At 35.3% G+C, this 21126-nt stretch overlaps 1 long non-coding RNA gene across 2 annotated transcripts in view; it reads left to right on the top strand.

The window, feature by feature from the left end:
* LOC111928968 (uncharacterized) overlaps positions 1-20700 on the top strand; it is a 28872-nt gene extending 8172 nt beyond the window's left edge. Inside the window, exons 2-6 of one of the 2 annotated variants that reach the window (XR_015287243.1) lie at positions 13101-13197; positions 14141-15097; positions 16723-16811; positions 17110-19542; positions 20458-20700. This is a non-coding gene — a long non-coding RNA (uncharacterized LOC111928968). Of the gene's footprint in view, positions 1-13100; positions 13198-14140; positions 15098-16722; positions 16812-17109; positions 19617-20457 lie in introns of those variants that run through there. The other variant, XR_002864411.2, reaches the window with a different exon arrangement.
* Positions 20701-21126: the final 426 nt, after the last annotated feature.

Raw genomic sequence — 21126 nt, 5'->3', positions numbered from 1 at the left:
TGATGGCTCAGTGACACACGTATATGTGGTGTGTTTGTGTTGATTGTATGGTTGGCTACCTGCATTGCAGGTAATGCTATTGCTACCTACATTTTACTGAACTTATCCTGGAGCACATCTGCAGGTGAGGAAGTTTTATTATAATACTTTTAAAAGTTGTAAACCCTAAGACTGTCTATTTGAAGGTCCCTAGTAGAGTCAGAGATAATTTTAAGTACTGGTTTAATGCTTTCATCACCCTCTGTGTTGCCATGTCCCCATAACGATAATACCCCAGCATATTAGTAACTTGGTCATCTCTCCTGAATTTTATGATGCTGTCACATTATTCTAGAGCAATCTATTTAAATCAGACAGTGTGGCATGGACCATGACAAGCCTGAGGCTGGAAATCCACAGCAGCAAATTATTTTTCTGTCCTAGACAGGAAAAGACTGCTAATCACTAAGGGAACCGTTCCTGTCCCTTGCCTATCACAGAGATAAATTATTTACCTCTTCTCTCTTCCCACAAGAAATACCTCTTCAGCAATAAAACAAATATTTTAAAGTTTATCTGAAGAACTACCAATATATTTGATTCCAGTGAACCTGCAGAAAGCATATAATTTAGACTGCATCCTCGCTTGTGTAGTCTTGCTCTAGGTTTTGGTAAGAATTCTGAAAACCAAAGATGTAAGAACAAGGCAAGGTATTTAATTCAACATGAATGTATTGTTTAATGTCCGGAGAAAACCATTTTTAAGAGTTGGAATTTTTGTGAAATAGTTATCAAAAGTTCATTTCAATTTTCTTGTGTGGAATTTTGGTTTTGTTTTATGGGAAGGCTATGAAATTTCACATAGTGTCTGTTGATATGTTCTGAGACAAATAGGACTTTTGCCACTGGTTTTAAATGCTTCTGTGCTTACTGACCTACAAGGATCTGCTGTATCTACGTTGCCTTCTTTATATATACAAATAAATACATAAAAAACATACTAATATTGAAAAATGAATGCAATTTTTCAATATCTAATTTATAAGCCTTAAAAACTGTAAAGCAAGATTGATGATTTTCATTCATTTTGCAGAACTACAATGAGTACAGATGGTGCAAAGCATTGATAAGTCAGTCTCTTCTAATGCTACAAAATATAGTCAGATGCTCTATGTAAACATGAAGAAAAATCTTAGTGAGAAAGAAACCCTGTAGGTCTATAAAACATGGAGTAGAATGAATGTGAAATTGATACATAGGTCTATTTTTGACTTGGAATATGTATTTTCACATATTTGAATAAAAATCTGTATCACTTTAAGTTTTTCTAGATTTGTTAAAAAGGATGTAAAATGTCAGGTGCACAAAATACAAAGGTGTGGAGAAGTACCTAAGTGCCTCTTCGTTTCCTATCATTTACTTTGACACAGAACTTCTGTTTGAGTGTTCAATAGCACTTATAAATTTCTTCTGCTATTAAGCATCATACAAAAGCTTTTACAGATTTAGCAACACCTCAGTAGCAGTTGCTCTCTTTTTAAATGCTTTACACTGAAAAGAGTTGGGTGAGAATAAGACACCTGCTTAGGAGTGAGAAAAAGTGAAAGGCAGGAGGGGGAAAAAAAGAAGTCCTGTGTTGAAAAGTGATTTTAATGAGTGTGTGACTGATTTGGAAGAGAGAGCTTGTTGCTTTTTTTTCTAGTATCATGTGATGAACATCACAAAGCTGTTTGTGAAAGAATTAAAATCCACTGTTATAGGTTAGACTTCCTTCCATTCTGGTCCATGGCAGGTGGCTCAAACTTCTTATAGACAAGCCACAGGGCCATAAATATTCAGAAATTCAGGCATATTTGAGAAAAAGAGAGAAAGAATTTTGTGCTTTCTTGAGGGCCTTTATGTAAAAACCATCTCTCATGAAAAATAGCAATTCTAATATTACAGGTCTTCTGTTTCTGGAAGGAAAAAGAAAATGTAGAAAGCGGTTGGAGATGTGCAGTACAGCCAAATTTAAGCTTTTTCCAATTATAAAGTCAAAGATTTGCCATGGTCAGGGGTGAAATAAAACTGGATCCTGGTGTAATTGACAATCTTACCAAATCTAAAAAAAGCGTCCATGCCAACAGCTCTAAATAATTTTTTATCTTGAAGTAAATATTCTGCCTAGAAAAGGCTTTTACTGCTGGCCATATATAAAACAGAAGTGGAAGTTAATTAATTAATTATTTTTTAAAATTAGTTCATTAATTAATTAGATCATTACCTAATTATTTTTTTTCCTCCAGAACTAGTTTGAAATACTGGAATATCACAATTACATTGCACCCAGCTGTTGGCAGAAGCCAGTGTGAAGTGCTTGGGACAATGTTAATTTCCTAATGCAAAGATGACATGGATTATAATTTAGATTTCTGATTTCCATGCAAAAATACTGATACGCTGCAATTACATTCTTTCCTGTCAAGTTATGTTGTATTTAGGATAATAAAATAGGTATCATTGCCTTTGTGTCTGCATACAGACAAGGCTGTAATAGGAGAAAAAAATATTATTAGGGAACTCACTTCCATTCCGCTGCCTGGACTGTGCCCACCCCTCAATGGGATCAAAGAGTGCCAATCTCAAGTGTGACATTTACTGTGTCACTTGGATGATTTGGTGGACTGTGTAAGTCAAATGTGTCTCTTCTCTCTTGAAGAGATTATGAAGGCTGGCTTTGGAGGGACTTGGACCTTTGAGCCTTCAAATATGAGATAAACCAGAAAGACTTCAAAGGTGATTTCAATGTACAGTTTTATGTCTGCACACTAAAAAGTGCATACTCCAAAGAATGTCAGAGAAAAAGTGTTGTTGCCCCTCTTTCTCTCACCTTTTATAGTGGAGGAATACAGAATTTTCACCCACCTTAGAGTACAATAATTTCAATTTTACGGGAACGTTTTTCTTTTTTTTCCCCTTGTAGTGACAAATCTATTACTCATCATAGTCATTCCTACTTGGTCACAGACTCTTTTTACTGCTGCTTCAGCTCTAACAAGTCAGCCTACACACATGGTTGCTTTTTCCTTCTACATCAAAGATGGTAGAAATTCACAGAATGAATAATTGGCTTCCACAAAAGCAATCTCCTTTAGTCACCTGCATCTTCCTATCCTTGTGCAGGATTCTGAAGTGTGTCAGGCAGGCACCAGGTTCTGTAGAAAATTGTTGTGAAAGAATATGCAATTCAATGTAAAGAACTGTATGAAATGCTGTAATACAACAGCCAGAAGTTTAGAGAGAAATAAGTGTCAGACTGGCAACATAGGTGTGAGGAGTTTTTTTTCCAAAATTAACGATCTCAGGTAGCTATTGGACTTTTCTAGTACAGTGTACTCTAATAGACCCTGCCTTGTTTTCTGAATCCCTTTGATTAAATGATTAAGCCTGTTTTAAAGCAGTCTGCCATCAAGAGGTAACAAGTCTTGAATATTTTTACTTATGAGTGTCAGGTAAGTATCCCACCTGATCCTACAAGTCAGATGTTTGCCTGTAATAACAGATTGTAGCTCAAGATGCTACAGAAGTTTCCTTCAGGTGTCAAGGTAAAGGACTTTAGTGGAAACTTCTTTCATAGTCTGGAAAGCAATGCAGCATGATTGGTTTATGAAGGATAATCTGAACTCGAGAACACAGAAATGAGTGGAAGATCTCGAAGATCTAAAGACAATGTAGAGCTCTCTGGTGAGAGGTTGTGCTTCAGGCACAATTTTCATGACATTTGCAGTATTCAGTCTGAGTTGCTAGTGTACAAAAAGCAGATGATGACAATTGTGAGTTACCATGTGAAGGTGGTCAATACCAGTACATTTTACTGCCCACTGTCAAAAGAGGGGCTTGAATGGTCTCTGGAGACCTGATTTTACTCCAGGAGAACAATTGTCTCTCTTTATTTGAAATAAAAGAATACTGCTTGAAAAGTGCCTGAGGCGTCACAGACTTCCAAAAGAGAACAGAAAATACAGTTGTTCCACCTTTAGTGTGTGCAGTTGCTCTCCAGATATAAAGTATGAAGGGGAAAACAATATATCCACTTTATTCAGTGAGTTCAGCAGGTATTAGGAAACGTATTCCATGAATGTTATTACACCACATCTGGAATGAATGATCTGAAATGTACCATAGCTGTGACTGCCAGATCAGAAACTAAAACAGCTACAAGCCTTCATCAGTCAGCAGTAATGGTTAACAAAGGAAAGAAATCTAGGGTTAGGATTTTTATTAAATTAATATTGATGGTATTATAATGCTGTGTGTAACCTAAGCTGCCTCTGGAACACAGCTTTCAGATCTCTTTATGTTATTCCAAAAAAGAATAGAAGGGGTTCAGAGGATGGCAATAAGAATGCTTAGAGAAGTGGAAAAACTACCATATGAAGTAAGATTGAAAAGACAGCAGAAGTTTACTTCAAAATAGAGATGAACAAGATGAGATGTGAAAAATAACCAAGTAAAAAAGGCTGTGTGTAAAAATTTAGAGAGAAGCTAATGCAGGCTTCCTACTTAACTTCTGACATAATACTAGAGAAAGGCAGTAATCAGAAAACTGAAAGACAGCAAATTAAAGTCAAGAGAAGGAATTATTTTTTCAGGCAACAATAAGTTAACAAAAGTCGTTGCTACAATATTATTGGAGTCAAGAGCTCAGTCAGATTAGAAAAGGAAATGGATGTTTATATAGATTATAACAATGGTCAGAGTTACTAGGGTTTTAAAAATCAGGGATCTAGAAATGATCTAATTTCTCATGCTTCAGGCAGAAGACAATGATAGGAGCTAGAAATACTATTTTTTATAGGAAGCATATCTTTTAACTGTTCATTATTAGGATTCTTTAATTTTATCCTGGAGTGTCAGAGACCACCTTTGGGGAGACAGGGGGTCAGGAAGGGTGTCTGGTGTTTCCTAAGAACACTTTTAAAGCTTGCTTTCAAAAGGGGATGTTGGGAAATTCTTGCTACACAGTCTGAACTGCTAGTCTGGAATGCTCAAAAATATGTTTGTTTTCTATTCCCAGAGCCAACACATAAGAATTTTAATTACATATATCTAGATACAAGCTAATAGATAAATAGATAGATAGATAGATAGATAGATAGATAGATAGATAGATAGATAGAAATATATATATGCATATATATGTATAGATAGATAGAAATATATATATGCATATATATATAGATAGAAATATATATGTGCATATATATATATATATATATATATATGCACACTTATTTTTATTCTAGTTGAAGCAAAACCAAATAGGGGTATAATAAGAGTGTATACCTGAGAAAATGGTTGGGATGGGTATAAAATGCATGAGAAAACTCTAAGGTCAATCAACAAAACTGGAAAACAACATGCTAGAATATGTTTTGGTTTTACTATTTTGTGTCTCATGTATTCCCAATGAACATTGTTCCTTATTCTCTCCCAATGCCGTGATGTTTTGATCCTTGTCACAATGTCCTGATTGAAAAGAGTCTGTGTGATTATTCTGATTTTACACCACATGTATCTTTGCAGTTTCAGACTTCAATTGGATAAAGAAGTGATACATTTTCCACTCATATTTGTTATTTGAAACCAATTATAAAAAGAAAAACTCACCAACAAGTATTTACTACATTAAGAAGCTAGATTTTATTCCTAGCTACACAAAAATTTTCTCTAAGTCTAGGGTCTCAAATATTTTTATAACTTTGGATAGCTTGGTGATCAAGAAGATGAAGTGATTTGAAGGCAAAAGTTAAAATAGAGCAAGTATATGAAAACCAATAGCATTTATATTTCAGCTTCCTATGAACGTTATCTTACTGAAGATGCTATACATAGCTGTACATATATTATGGGTGAGTTTATAAGATTTTAACAACTCAGGACTTGAACTCCTATGGTTTTCAGAGCTATTTTATTTCTTCTGTAGCAGAATAGAATCTTATGCAGGAATGTGTAGAACAACATATTGTCAGTCAAAAAGACATTCCACGAATGAATCAAAACTGTGTATTCAATGGATCAAATAAATAATCAGAATATCAAAAATTGGTGAATATGATAACCCAGAAGTTCCATCAGTACTCTCCTGATAATTTAATTCCCTTAAAAGATTAGAAGCAATGTCAAACTTGCCCCTTAATTTTCATGAAGGCTCTGTTCCAGAGAACTGGCTTTTAAGTCAAAATTTCTTTTCTCAAATTCCCTGCTTTATTTTGAGGGTCTTAGGATAACAGTGGAAGTTATTATCCACTAAACAATAAACTAACTAAACAGCTGACTTTGATCTTGGTTTTAAAGGCAAGCAGATAGCTCCCTTCTCAATTCTTATAGACAAGTCCATAATGCCCTGATTCCCTACTCCTACAAAGAAATCTTCACTATTTTAGGACTAATTAGTGTTTTAAATTAAGGTTCTGTGTACTTCCTTTAATAGCACTGGTTACTGAGCCACCTATTAGGAGGACTCTTAACCTAGCAGATAAACGGTGAAAATTTCATTAATGCTGTTGCTAGCTGATTTTCATTAACAGCAGGAAAAAGGCTGGTTTAACATTCCAGTTAGTGCATCATTGATTTAATTTTTTGTCTTAATTAAAACACAACTCTGTTTACTGCAAAATACTTTAAGTCATGGAAGAGCTCCCTGCCTCACCATAAGGGATGGGTTTTTTGGGTGTTAGCAGAAACACAGCAGTCACTGGTGCTTACTGTGACATGAGGCCACTGGTCTGAAGTTTTTGGGTGTGTTTGGCAATGGGTATATTTCAAATCATAATCTTTTGTTTCTTTGTGAGCCAAACTGTTAAATTTATGAAGTTACAGCACCTCAGGAATCTGATTTCTAATTGTCAGAGCCTATCTTGACAATAGTTCCTCCTAGAATTCCCCAAAAAGATGCTATATTCTATCCCTCTTTGCTCCAGATGGGACATTGAAAGTTCTTAAGATATGAAATACTTCAGCCTAAGAGCAGTAAATTAAAAATAACATCTCTGAGCATAACAGCTTGTGTGATGTATTGAAAGAGTTACATTGCAAATAAAAAAAAAGAAAAAAAAGAAACCCACAACAACCAGAGAGTTATTTATATTTTATGCTATTATTGAAAGTTAAAGGTAGTGCAAACAATTCAACTTCTTTTCTGCTAGTAATCATACAAAATTTAGTGGCCTGCACTATGTGCCCAAGCAGAGTTTTGATGGAATCACAAAGACAAACCTTGGTTCAAGCTCTGAACCACGCAGAAAAATAAAAATTGCACATGCTAGTGAGCTCCTTTGTGTGCTTCTGTCATTTCAGGACTCATCAGTGATCTTTCTTTAACACTGAAGTATTTTGGTTTGCTATACAATTTACTATTGGTTTCTGTACAATTCATGGTACAGATCTGAGTTCTGTTTAAACATAACAGAGGTGTATTTTTATGTTTAATAATTTCTAATCTATTTTCTAGCCTTCACCTTTACTAAAATTAACTCCTCACAGTCATTTTTCATGAATTAGCATCTTCTGCATGATTTTTTGAAATTCTACTGTCAATCTATCCCTGATGGAAAATCATAAATAGTTAGAAAATGATTGGCAGCATGCTTAAAAGCATCACCTACATTCTCAGCTAATCAAAGATCTTGGTTTTGACTTGCTTTTTCTTTGGTTAGAACTGCAGGGTAGCTTCGGAACAAAAATAATGAACTTCAAACCATTGTATCTGAAGAATACAGACAACTAAATCCGCAATTTGGAACCGGAATTTGACTGTATTATGTCTGTGCATTTTTTCCTGGAATTAAAATTACAAAAAATACTTAAGTTCTATATTTTGTTACAGTTTTAGGGTATCTTTGTGTTTTGTTTTGTTGGTGTTTTTTTAAAGGATTCCAAGTCCAAGGACTGTGGTTTTGGTGGCTATGCTAGCAATATTGAAGGATTAGCAGAAAAGGCAAGGAAGCAGCATTTCCCAGTTTAAAATGAAAAATGCTGCTGAGCAAAGGGTTCATTAATATTGCCTATAGAGTCTACATTATTTAAGAGAATGTTCCTGAAAACAATTGTGCTAATGTACATGAAAAAAAATATTTTGTGGCTATTTTTATAACACTCTAATATGCACCTTTATTAGTGAACCAGTGAAAACTGGGAGTAAGTTCTGGATCAACCATTATTTTTCACTGGTATGCAATAGCTGGTAAGTACAAAAACAACAGTTTCTATGTCAAAGAATGATTTTACTCATTTTGTTCCTGATTTTCAATCAAATAATTTATTCTCCTTGTTTACTGAGAGCACACACTATTCCATCCAGAAGTAAATGAATTCAATTTGTTTGATGTTGGAATAATTCAGATTTCTTGCAGTTTTGTTGCTTGCATCCTGCTTGCTTAAGTGCTCTTTTGAAGCTTAATGGAGACACTTTTCCATTTTAATTACTAATATCTAATCATGTTTTATTCACATGCAGAATTTTCTCTCAGTAAATGTTTCTCTACTTAGTAAATAATATAATTAATTTACTTATAAGTGGATCTAGAAATGGAGGGGAATTTTCTTTCCTTGTTACTTAAAATCCCATTTCCAACCCCCATTCCATGTATATCTGTTGGTTTCCACTGCTGAAATTTGTGAGTTCTTCTCAACTTTCACAAAAGTGCTGTATGTACTAGCAAGATGAGACAACAGGAAAAATGTTATTGAAAAATATATTTGATACAGCAGTTGTTAGTGTGTGAGGGAGATTGAGATAGCAGGATTACAAATAAGGTGAAGGAACGTAATGATATTTCAGTGTTAGTGTCATGGTAAAGGCCATTATATATATTTTTTGTTAGCTATTATATGATCTTCTGTGTCAGTGGGAAAACCAAGGCACGTTTCCCAGTTGTTCTAGGATGGATGAAGAAATCTCCCTTATTTAAACTTCCTCAGCCACTTTTCTGCCATGAAAAGGATAATTTGTGTCAAACAAGCATTTTGGGGAGAAAAAAAAATTTGTTTTATTGGAAAACTCCTATCTCTAGAACTCAATTTAAAATAAATATATTTTAACTTCAAATAAAGTGTACGGTTACATATATTTCTCATCTTAAGCATCCAATAAATATCTAATTTATCCCCTGAACAGTTTTCTCACTGTAGGTAAAAATTACCTTGTTTCACAGAAGGAGAGAGGAGAAACAGGAACATGGGGATTATACGATTCATTGAAGGTCATGCACAGAGCCTGTGTCAGAGCCAACAGCGCAAGGCTTTGTTTCATAATCCATTATCACCATCACAAGACCAGCTTCTCTTCATCACTACTCAAAGGCTGGAAAAAATATGCTATGGAAAAATCTAATTTTCTTAGCCTTTTTTCTTTTTTTTTTTTTTTTTCCAAATTTCCGTCTGTAAGTTAATGAATCATTTGGATTATGCAGTTTCATAGATGAGCTTTATAGAGGATTCCGAAGCTGTTTTCAGAGCCTATTGTCAAATAGTGCCTTGAGAGCTGTGTCCTACCATGCCCTACCCAGCATTTCTGATGTGTTCCCCCTGGCCTAGAACTATGGCCATTCCTAATTACTGTGGGTTTATGATAGCAGATTTTAAATATTAAAACCCCTGCACTCAGCTTGGACTTCAAAATTGGTTGAGAAAGTTTACAAACCAGTGTCTCTGAAAAACAGACCATATTTATGTATTTAAGCACAATTTGGCAAAAGCAGGAAAATCCCACATTAGCCACATAATTAAAATTCTTAATCCCTTATATAATTTAAGGTATTAGGTGAAAAATGAGGTTTGACCCTGCTTTTTCCATCTTATAACGGTACTTAGAAATGTTGCTCGGGTTTGGTGGAGTGAAGATGTGTACCCCATATGACTTTCTATGATGATTAGAAAGGAAAAAATATGAAAAGCTACCTTAAAAATGTACTGCAGGCATAGTTTTATTCTTTAAAAGAAATTATTTATTCAATATCCTTTTAGTTCCACTGGATTCAGGTCTTAACACAATTGACAATATTGGAGGCTAATTAAGTTGCAGTCAGGGGCTATTTTAACTTGTCTTAATGTCTCTGATTACATGGAACATATTTGTAGAGTAAAGCGTATTTCTGATTTAAAGGGTGTAATGGAACAAATAGATGTTATATAGTATTCCTCCTCAAGGTAAACTGGAATGGATAATTTAATTTCCAAGGCGACAAATTATCTTATCATGAGCGAACAGGCAATTTCTTCCCTGCAATAAACTAAGTAGGTACAGACAGCTCTAACCAGATGAAATCATTATCCTTTTTAAAGCAGAAGCATTGAATAGAAGTAATTTTCTCAGCCTTAGTTTGAGAATAGAAAGTAGCTCTTGTAAACACTGTACAATGTGGTCTTAGGTAAGAGCAACAAGTTTAACCCTTTCAGTGAGGAATGAGAAACAGATATTATAAAGATAATGAAATTTAAATAAAAAGAAGCAATTGCATGCATATGTATAGAAAAATTAAAAATTCAGTGGAAGGTAGAAATAGTTAAGAAAACAAAGGTGGTATATCCATCATGTATTTTGAAAGTTCACAGAGATCAGAGTAATTTGTATGATTCTTAGAGGAAAAGAACAAAACTGAATTTTACAGAATAGAATAGCAATATATTATTAGGTTGTGTATTTCCGTGTGAAGTGTAAAGGTGCAATTAGGTGTGTACCAGTTCACTCTCCTCTGGTGCTTTGCAGTTCATTCCATGTTACAGTAATAATGTGTGTGCACACATGGACACACATGCACAGGTTCATAAGCTGCTCTGGTCTCCTTGCTACTTGGAACAAAAAAATGACACTTTCATAAGTATGTCAGTTGACTTGGGCCAAAATTAAAAGTGAAAGTAAGTTTTCCCACATTTTGAAAAAATGACCATTTTAACACAGTTTTTACACAATTTGTGTTATTTGCCTTTTCAGGGCAAATAACTCAAATTTCACGCCCTTTGTACATGCTTTGTCACTTTTTTTTTTTTTCCACAAAAGTGATTCCTAGGTAGAAATTTAATTTTTAAGAGGTCAGGTCAATGTCTACCTTGTCGGTAGTAATGGTATCTTCTGGAATTTTGGGAAACAGAGCTGAAGATGAGGATGATTTCACCAGGGGCTTTTTCCTTCACGTGTACAAAAAAATGGGAAATACTTCCTTGTCTTTAGAGGAATGAAGAATATGTGAAAAATATGAAGAAGAATATGTTTTTTGGAACAAATTCTTGGCTATCTTGCCAATATTATTTCTTTAGGTGTTGAAATCATTGCTATATATTGACTTCCATGGTATTTACTATCTCACTGCTAGACACAGAGACAAGAAATTAGCAGGGTTTCTATCCCATGCTGCCAGCATTAGGGGCCCAGATGTGCTGTTTTAGACATGAAACTTACCTAAGTGCTTTCTGGGTGAGATTTTTCACCTAGCTTAAATTTTTTCCTAGTAGTAGAAGAAACTACTTCCTGCTAATGTTGTGTTTTCCCTCTCTTCCCAAAAACAAATGAGGAATCAATGGAACAAGTGTCCTGATTCCCTCCTTGGCTTGCTACTGAGAGACGAGGCATCATCACCATATTTATGTGAAGTATTAATTCTAAACAGTATAAACTCCTCAACAAATCATGCTTATCATCTTAAAGTGGTCTTTCTACTTAAGAATGTTTTAATTTCTTTTGATGTTATCAGAACATACTTCCAGAACACCTGGAATTTTCAGATGCATTTAGTTGTTTATATATCTGTCACCTATTTGGGTAAAACTGTTAAAAGAAAGTAAAAATAGTGTTCTTGGTATTGCAGGGCATTTGCCTTAATGTACATATTGTAGCACAAATAACATTGTAATATGCAAACAATGGATATGTGTGATCTAATTTTTCTAATTAAAAAGGACACTTCTCTATTTTTTTTTTCTTGCACTATATTTACAGGGTGTAAATAAGATCAAAATAAGAAACATTAATGTGAAACCCAGGAATCTGTTCTTACATGGCCAGTGAATTATGTTGATAAACCTTGATCACATTGGTCATGTTGAAGGCCATGGGTGATGGTACTGCATTGGAAAGAAGGAGGTTTCGTAAAAGTAGTATACATACAGAAACCATCCCCCAAAGACTTGAAGCTGATAGTTCGATTCAGAGTTACATACATGGGCACTCCAGCTAACATGGCCAAGCAGTTTGAAATTATACTTTTTGTACTGTACCATCTCTGGGTTGTAGCAACCTCTATAAACCTTTGTGCACTTTGAACTGAGTTATGAACAGTTGTTGACTTCATGTTGCCGTCTCTGAAAGGTTCTCTGGGTTTATATGATTGATGTAGCAATGTTGGTTTTTTTTTTCTTCTGAAAGCAATTTCAGATACCTTAGAGATGAAAGACTTCTATATAAAGCCTCATTTTGTAGTCTGTTTCTTCCTCCTAACTCAAGCCATTTCCCATAAGTAACAGATCTTGTCATTCCCAACCATAAAATACTCTAAATTTCAGGAATAAATAAAAGAATTTATATTTAATTAGAGAGACCACTATGTTCAGAGATCTCATGTACGTTGTTAACACATTCGCTGAAGGAAATAAAGAGATTGTTCTCTTGATAAATAAAATTTGACTTTTGTAGCAAGTTTTTTTGACTGAAAATGCCAGTGTTCTCGCCCTCCATTTTTTTCTCAGATTCAAAGTGAAAGGTAACCCATTTGTTACAAAGTTTCCTAAAGATGTGTTTTTTTTAAAAAAGCTAAAGATCTTTACATTAGGGTTAGGGTTTTACTGTGACAAGTGAGAAATATATGCTAGCATAGTTCTAGATTGGGAAAATCTAGATTTTCGGATTGGGAAAAGGTGGTGAACACCACCAAAATTACATTGGCACCCACCACTTCTGGAAAAATTCAGGTCCAGCAGTGTCTTTGCTTAGGGCTCTGTTGCTTTCTGTCCTCAGAACTCTAATGCATCCTTGATTTAGGATTTGGTGCATTAGGTTTGTAGGGCAGATATTTTCATAAAGCACACAGAGCTCTTTACAGCTTTTGTTACCTTTTCTTTCCACAATGAAAAATTCATTTCTCTCGTAGGTACATGGTGACATTATTCTGGAAAGATGACATACTGGTTTTGCATAGTGATTTACATAAAAATGAAAAAAAGGTGCAGTGTAATGCCAAAATGAGGGTAAGTTTTTTTTCTATGTGTCTCTGAGGAGAAAACAGTGGCATTGACTGATGAAATACTGTGAGCATTCCACACAATTCCTTTTTTTAATCCTTTTACTTTAAAACATGAAAAATTAAATTATCAGAATCAGCAGTATCTGCACGGTGCAAATACACACTGATGAATTGACACTGCTAATCAAAAAACGTAAAGTTTCTTCTATGCAAGTGAAATACCACATCATCTTTTAACCATAATAATGGCCCAAAATACATGTTTATTGAAATTCTGGTAATGTATTGTTCTAATTTGGATTGGGGAGACTACACTTAACCACTAATACAACAATAAACACTGTGGAGCTTTGGACCAACAGAAATAAAGACCGATATTGATCACTACTGCTGACTATTTTCATGGTAGGTCTTCATTTAAGTAATTTATAAATTATCTACATTTAATCATTTTGGCTGGAAACAAACATGCTGAAAAACAAATGAGATCACTCAGTCAAACCAGCAAGTTAGGAAATTTTACCTTGCAAAAAATGCAGTTTGCAGGTTATAAAAGTACTCAAGGTCACTTTTAAAAAATTTTACGGTGATTACAAGGCAAAAAAGAAAAAATTCTTTTCAAACATCAAAGTGGCTGACTTTTTGAAATGCTTGCTTGACTATTTGTTTTGAATCATTTTAAGGACTGAAAAAGACAGTCTTTAAAAATATTGTGAATGCATTTTTATGAGTTAAATCAGCTTATTTTTATTTTGGACGTGGAACAATCTGAGGAGGTAGGGGAAAAAAGGGTTGACCTGAAAAGGAGGGGTTTTTAACCTTAATAAGAAACAGCAGTCATTTGTCTTACAATGAAGTGTATTTGCCTTAAAAAAATTGAATTATTTTGTTGTTACTGTATTATCAAAGAAAGTTGGGTAAAGGTGCCATCCTTTCATCTGTCACAGATTCCTTGGGAAATGCTGAACCAGACACAGATACAAAGGCTTTTTCCCTGCACTGGAGACCTGATACCTGTGTGGGAGGATGGCTGAGCCTTCACTACTGCAATTGCTGTCCAGGAGAACTGTATTTATGACCTCTGGATATAAAATGATTCCACATGCTGCAAGAAATTATCCTATTTCACTTATTTTGGGCACACATATTTAGCATCAGCATTTTTATTTTAGTGTTTTTTCCCAGTAGTTTCTTGTTTTTAAAGTGGTTGGAGTGTTAAGAGCTGTGTCAGTGTTGGTGGGTATCATCCACAATGCAACTTCAGCAAGCTCCTGAGCTCTCTGATGCCAGGTCCAGCCCAGCTCCCAAAGCCTGGCTTCCTGCTAGGTAGGCTGTCACCAAAATGAGCCAGCTCTGGGCTCTCCCTGCCTGCACTTCAGGTTGCTTACAAACAAGCAAACAAACAAACAAATAAATCCCTTCATGTCACCCCTGCGTAGGTAAGAAATCTTCTGGAGCTGGTGGCTGCTTCTCCAAGCTCTTCAAGAAGATGAGTAAGTGCTGTTGAAGCCTCCACAGGGTCTGAGTATGATGCATAGCCCAGTTCCTCTGAAACTGAGGCATTATGTGGATACTTTTAAAGGATTGCATTATCACTTTCTCTATTTCTTTCCTCTCAACACTTGCCTTGACCATCTTTTGAGCACTTTTTTTTCCAGATACACGAACCTCCTATTGGACAGGAATTGCCCCATACCATTAATAAATGTTGGAAGAACAGCACACGTTAATGTTGATGAAGTAGTCAAATGCTACAGAATAAAGAATTCATCGTCCTTGTTTCTGTAGTAGTTAAGGATATGAAAAACAATACTGAACAGAAAAAATAAAAGAAAATGGTAGGGCTTCTCCAGGTGTGCACCATCCATCCTGTGTGCTGAAGGAGAGGTTTCCCTTAGGAGAATGTGAGTAAAGCCCAAAACTGAAATCCATATGCATGTGTTAGTAGAGATGGGAATATGTTTATGTGCAGTTTTAATTCTGATGTTTCCTATCTCATAGCACATAGATTTTTTTCTCAACAGTGAAAAGTTCGTTTAATGTTTTTGCATCTGTAAGTGTGTTTAGAATAACTTGCTAATGTGGGACAGGGGGCTGCTGGGAGAGACAGGCTGTGCCCCTGTAATAGGTATGCAGAGAATCTAATCTGGATAATTATGTGTCCACATAATTTAAGGTTAATAATTATCATTTACCCAGTGAGGTTTCAATGAATTTTTAACGAAGGTCATTGATGCTCAGTTTATCAAGCGGATTAGTTGTGTTCCCACCAAAAGGGTGACGATCATAAGTAGTTCTAACACTGATTACCAGGACCTCAGGGCTTCATTTGCTTGCTTTACTTGATATGTATCCTGTGAACAGTGCAAATGGAACTTCATTTTCAGTGTCTGTGTATCTGTGAATTTTCTGGCACCATACATCTTGGTGGTCTTTATTAATTTATATAATTCCACTAGTGAAGTTTCACCAAGAGCAACTGAAAGGTTCTAATTATTTTGCACCAGATTTTTATCATATTCTGTGCTCATGTAATTACCTCAGATTTACTCCTCTGTAACTGAGATCATAATTTGACCCAATAAGTTAATGACTATAAAGGAATATGAAAAATAATTAAACCATTTAATGAATATTTTTAAATAGAGTCACCTACTTACTCATACACTTAGGCAAAAGAGTGTCTGATTTGTTTGATACAGGTGAGTACTGAATGTCCATGGGCAAAAGTCAGCTTTAGTATCCCTACCTGCTGTCAGAGAGAATTTTTCATATGGAAATAAAATGTGGAAGAGAGGAATAAGCAGATTCTTGTTGGCAATAATGAAATCAAAATTGAAACTGGAATAGAAATTTGGCAGCTGGAATTTATTTCAAGTGAAATAAAGCTGCCAGATCTCACCAGTTTCACAAGTGACAGCAATGGTAAAGAGTAGGCAAGATTACCCTGGGGGATAAAGGGACATTAGACACACATACACTCTGTGATGTACAGGTGCTGAAATACCAGCTATCCATTCCAGGTGTTAAAAATGATCCAGTTCTGGTAGGTAATCATAACATCAGTGACAGCAATGCAGTTCACAGGTAAAATTCTGTAACCTGCCTGGTACAGCAGAAGACAAAAGCCTTGGAGCAGTAAACTACCAATTTCTTCCACCTTCACAGAGGTGAAATAAGTTTCAAATTCTGGTCCCTGATCTTTGGATAATTTCCTTTATTTTTTCATTTATTTTATTTTTTTTAAATTTTTTGAATGTAAAAGATAAAACTAACTTGGAAAGGAAGAAAGCGGAATTTCAGAATTTTCCTTTCTATCCAAAAAACCCAATGTTACCTGTAGTTTTGCCTCTTTTTTGTTCTTCTCCTTGTCCACAAGGAATACTGCACTCAAGGGAAGAGAACCTCTGATTTTAGCCCAAGTAGACCACTTACTTGTATCTCCTACTAAGCTGGGAAAAAATAGTTTAGAGGTGGTCTTGGGGGGGGTGTTTGTGTACAGGTGTCACATCTACTGCTCTTTTTTTAGGGAATTAAACATCTACCTCTTGAGGATGTTTGTGGGGCTTTGTTCCAAGAAAGCATAAGTTCATCATGTGTGAAGATACTGAAATTGTGGTGGGTATGATTACATGCTTTATATAAAACTAACTTATCACAATCCTGATAAATAAGATAATAGTTACGAATGTTGAACAAAATAAAGAGGTAGCTACTCAGTTTCAAAACCTATATATTGAAGTATATTTATTAAAGAATAAGGTATTGGGTCACAAATTTGGTCAGCTCCAACCATATAATTCTGCTTTTGATGTCAGGGTGTTGTTTCAATTCTGTTGTGTCTTGTCTGTGTCACATAGAAAGTCTTTTTCTGAGCTGAGACCTGAAACTGGGATTTTTATTGCTTCCAACACAGGCCTTCTCCAAAGACTGTGGATTCCTCCAAAACAAAGATTGTTGCCCTTCTGCTCTCATGTGCCTCCTGATGCCCTAGAGAAAACAGAATTTTTGTATTTTCTTCTACTTATTCGCTATTCATAATTTGTCTGTGTGTGTGTGTGTGTGTGTGTGTGTGTGTGTTGTGATGTTTTGAATTACATTTGGTATGAGTTCAGAGGTTCGTAGTCCTTAGCAGTAAACACAATATAGTTTCCTAGAAAAGTTCCTGCTGTTTTTTTTGCTTCCTTTTGCCCTATAGCCACGTGCTTTATGTTCTGGCTCAAGAAGAATTGTTACTTGAGATAGCTCAATGAATTAAATATTTATTTTTTTTTTCTTAAACACAAATATCCTTTAGAATCACAGAATCACATTTGTGGTGTATTGTATTGTTCCTAGAAGACTGGATTACAAATCTACAAGTATCACTAGCCAGGTAACAGAAGTGTTTGGAAAATGCCCAACAACTTAAAATCCCCCAGTTTAATAGATTGCAAATTAGAGAAAAGAATACATTGATCAATCTTTGCAAAGATTGGTGCTGAATCTCTGCTGCTTTATTACTCCCACAGAATTATTTCACAAGACATCAGTCAGGGTGATCTATTCTTTGAAACAACAGGGCTCATCCCTTAGCCTTAACAATTAAACAAAATCAAAAAGGGAGTCTGAGGTGGAACACCAAGGGCTGTTTCCTTCAGTTTTCTTCTCTCATTCTTCTTCTGCTGTGTGAGACTCTGTGATTAAATTGCAGGCTTGGGAGTCTGACAATTTGTGCTGCATTCACATTTCTGCCACAAAGTTGGCATTGCAGGATGTATGGCTTAGCTCATGGACATTTTTTCTTATAAATATGTGAACATTACGATGTTTGCAATTGCATATCTAAATTATGCACATAGACATAACAGTGACCATACACGTAAATGAGATATTTGCAGATGCAAATAGCTACTTATGCACATAACAGGCCAACAGAAACACACAGTTGTTGTAATTATACTCATAAAATATATGAATGAATGAACAGGCACGTTATGAAAATCAGACTGCTGGCCAAAAAGATACTATTAATATTATTATCCATCATGAGGCATGGATTATTACTATTTGTAATGAGCTTTAACATTATTAAATGGGAGGTGCTAAAGATCAGCAATTTTTTTATCTGTGCCTGGAGAGTTAATTTATTTCATAGATTTCTCTGTTTGGATGATCTTGATAATCTACTAGTTTTTGCGTTGTTCACACTTTCAGAATTTTGTATCACAGGGCTGGAGAACCTGGGTATATGTGCATTGTTATCCTACAGTCCTCAAAAGGGAAAGCAAGAGTGTGGAAATAAAATGCAGTTTCTCTTTCAGTGTTTTTAAAACCTTCCCTGAGCCATGCTGTGCTCCAGCAGGCAGGATGTGCCCAGATGTGAAGGATATTTGTTTGTTTTGTACCTTCACAACCATCCTTCAGGTGCTTTGTGTACAGCTTAGTGGGCATGATAAAGTAGCAACAGGGGAGCAAGGAAAGCCAAAAGCAGGATGTCAGAAAGAGCTCTTTAAAGTCAATGTTCAGGTGGCTGAAAAATTGAACATCCTCTTTGGAGTTTGTCTTTCAGGAGAGAACCCAAACCAAAGCACTCTGCCTAGGAAACCATGAAGTGCTGCCAAATACTGCATCTAACTAATTGCACAAGGGAGGCCTGTCCACCCGAAGAGAGTGTCAGATCAGGGGATTTAAACCATCTCTGTGCCCTGCTGTGTATTCTAAACAAGTACAATTCATGAGGCAGAACTTCCAGAATATCATTCCTCTCTCAGCCCATGGGCTGCTGTGTCCTACCAGAGAGTGATGGAGGATCGGTTATGGCTCTCTCAGCTTCCATCGGGCCCATTTCTTTCAACAGTTGCAATGGAAAGATAAATATCTCTTTTGTCACGTGTTCATTCAATAATGTCAAATTACAAGCAAATGTAAAAGCAATTATCCAGAAGAAAATAAGGTAGCTGAAACATAAATATTTGTTTAATACCATGAATTTTTAATGATGTATTCTCAATTCTTTCGGATTAGGGCTGTATTTCAGGACAGATCTGCAGACCTGCTGCTACACTCTGTCTATCTGGCCTGCTAACTGCTCACATTGGAGGAGGTGGGAAGTTTTTTAACATCTCTCTGTAGGGAAATGGTGTGACAGAAGGATGCATGCTTGGATCTTTCCTGAGAGAAACCAAGGTTCACCCAAATTGTCACCAGCTGAGCAATTTTTTCCCGGGAACCATAATACAGATGTATCTGTAATGACATCCTCAATTATGAATGTAAACAGACTTCTTTTTACATTGAAAGACTTGGAAACTTCCAGAGGACGTCTTTGTTTTGGATTTGAATGTTTGTAGCTAGAAGTCTGTAAGAGGTAATAGTTCCCTTCTTTCCTAATCAGTTTTGTTCAAGAGTAATAAACATAGATTTTCTAAATTAAGAAGTAAATATTTGAAAACCGGAAAAGATATTTTATCCAGTTTCTTTAAATTCTTCCTCAATGGAAAGCTAACCTGTAAGCTGGTACAACTGCATTTCACCTGTACAACATCTCCAGGCTATTTATTTGTAAATAGGAAACTTCCAGAAGTTGACTTTAATGTAAATATTTTTAGTATTTTTTTCATTCTTTTTGCAAGAAGACATACAGAGTTTGTTTGCTGTAATATAAAGTATTACAGTGGCATGGAAGTAAATGAAAATAGTATTATAATGATCTAATGAATCTTATACCCTGTTAAAACAGCTTTTGGAGAGTATTGGGGTTTGTCTTTATTTTGATATCTTGGGGTTTTTTTTCCTTTACCAGTGTCTGTGAGTGAACCTCTGATGCCTGCACTATGTAGATACTACCTTACTGTTTTAATATCACATATAAAATTCTATTTCTGCTGGTAAAATTGAAAGAATTTTCAGGATGAGGGCACTTGCATCCTCATATTAGTTTGAACTGAGACATTAATAAGTGAACCCTATAAATAGCATGAGAAGCAAAAATGTTAAAAAAAAAATGTTAAAGATTTAGCTGAACCAAGTAAGAATATGGTTTCTCAGTTAATCTCCAGAGAACAGCTCTTTCATTTAATTTTGGAATATTCAGATGAATTTTAAGTTGTCTGTAACTATATCTCCACAAAATGCATCCTACTCATTGACGCTAATGGAATCATTTGGAAGTCTGAGAATTTTAGGTTTATCTGATAATTTTATAAACTTAGTTTGACTTGGGGTTTGTGCTTGCATTAGAAGTTGTACAGCTACTAAAAATAAATGTGTAATCTTGTGATAGGAAATCTTCAGCAATTTAGGAGATTCAGATAAACTGTGCACTACTCTCAGCTCATTGGAACCCCAGTGAATCTTCCCAGGCTGGAAAGCCCTATAAAAATGTGAGAAAGCTAAAAACTAGTGATAGTGAAAGCATAGAATATGGAGGAAAGCTTGCAGTCAGTTCTGCTGCTGACTTACTAAATGACCTTGGGTAAGTCTTCAGAAGCTCAGATGAAAGTGAATAAAAATTATTTATCCTTCATTGTCACTTTTTTTCTTTTGCAAACAAATGGAAACCAGTGTTTTCACCAGGGAATTTCCATAAATATACCCCAAACTGCTACCTTGGTGGTAGGACAGAGAAACTCAGTGCATACTTACTTTTAGGGGCTGGAAATCTCAAACTGATGTCTACCATAAGGTTTTAGGCAACTGCTCCTCAGTACTCAAAAGGCCTCTGAGGCTGGCTGCCATTGTATTGCTGCTGATAGCAGGGTATGAGTGATTAGGAGAACCATCATTGTGCTACATATATTTATTTAAGTTTTAGCTGCAATTTAAGCAAGGAATTTTTTTAAAAAAACCTAACAAACAGACCACAAAACAAAACAAAACAAAACAAAACATAAGTGGATTTTTTTAACATCATAGTGTAGATTCAATTTAGGATTCACTTTGAGATTTATGC

This window comes from Cyanistes caeruleus, chromosome 5 (assembly GCF_971803275.1).
Source record: "Cyanistes caeruleus chromosome 5, bCyaCae1.hap1.1, whole genome shotgun sequence".
NCBI classification, from domain to species: domain Eukaryota; kingdom Metazoa; phylum Chordata; class Aves; order Passeriformes; family Paridae; genus Cyanistes; species Cyanistes caeruleus.
This window is presented reverse-complemented; position numbering and strand designations above follow the sequence as displayed.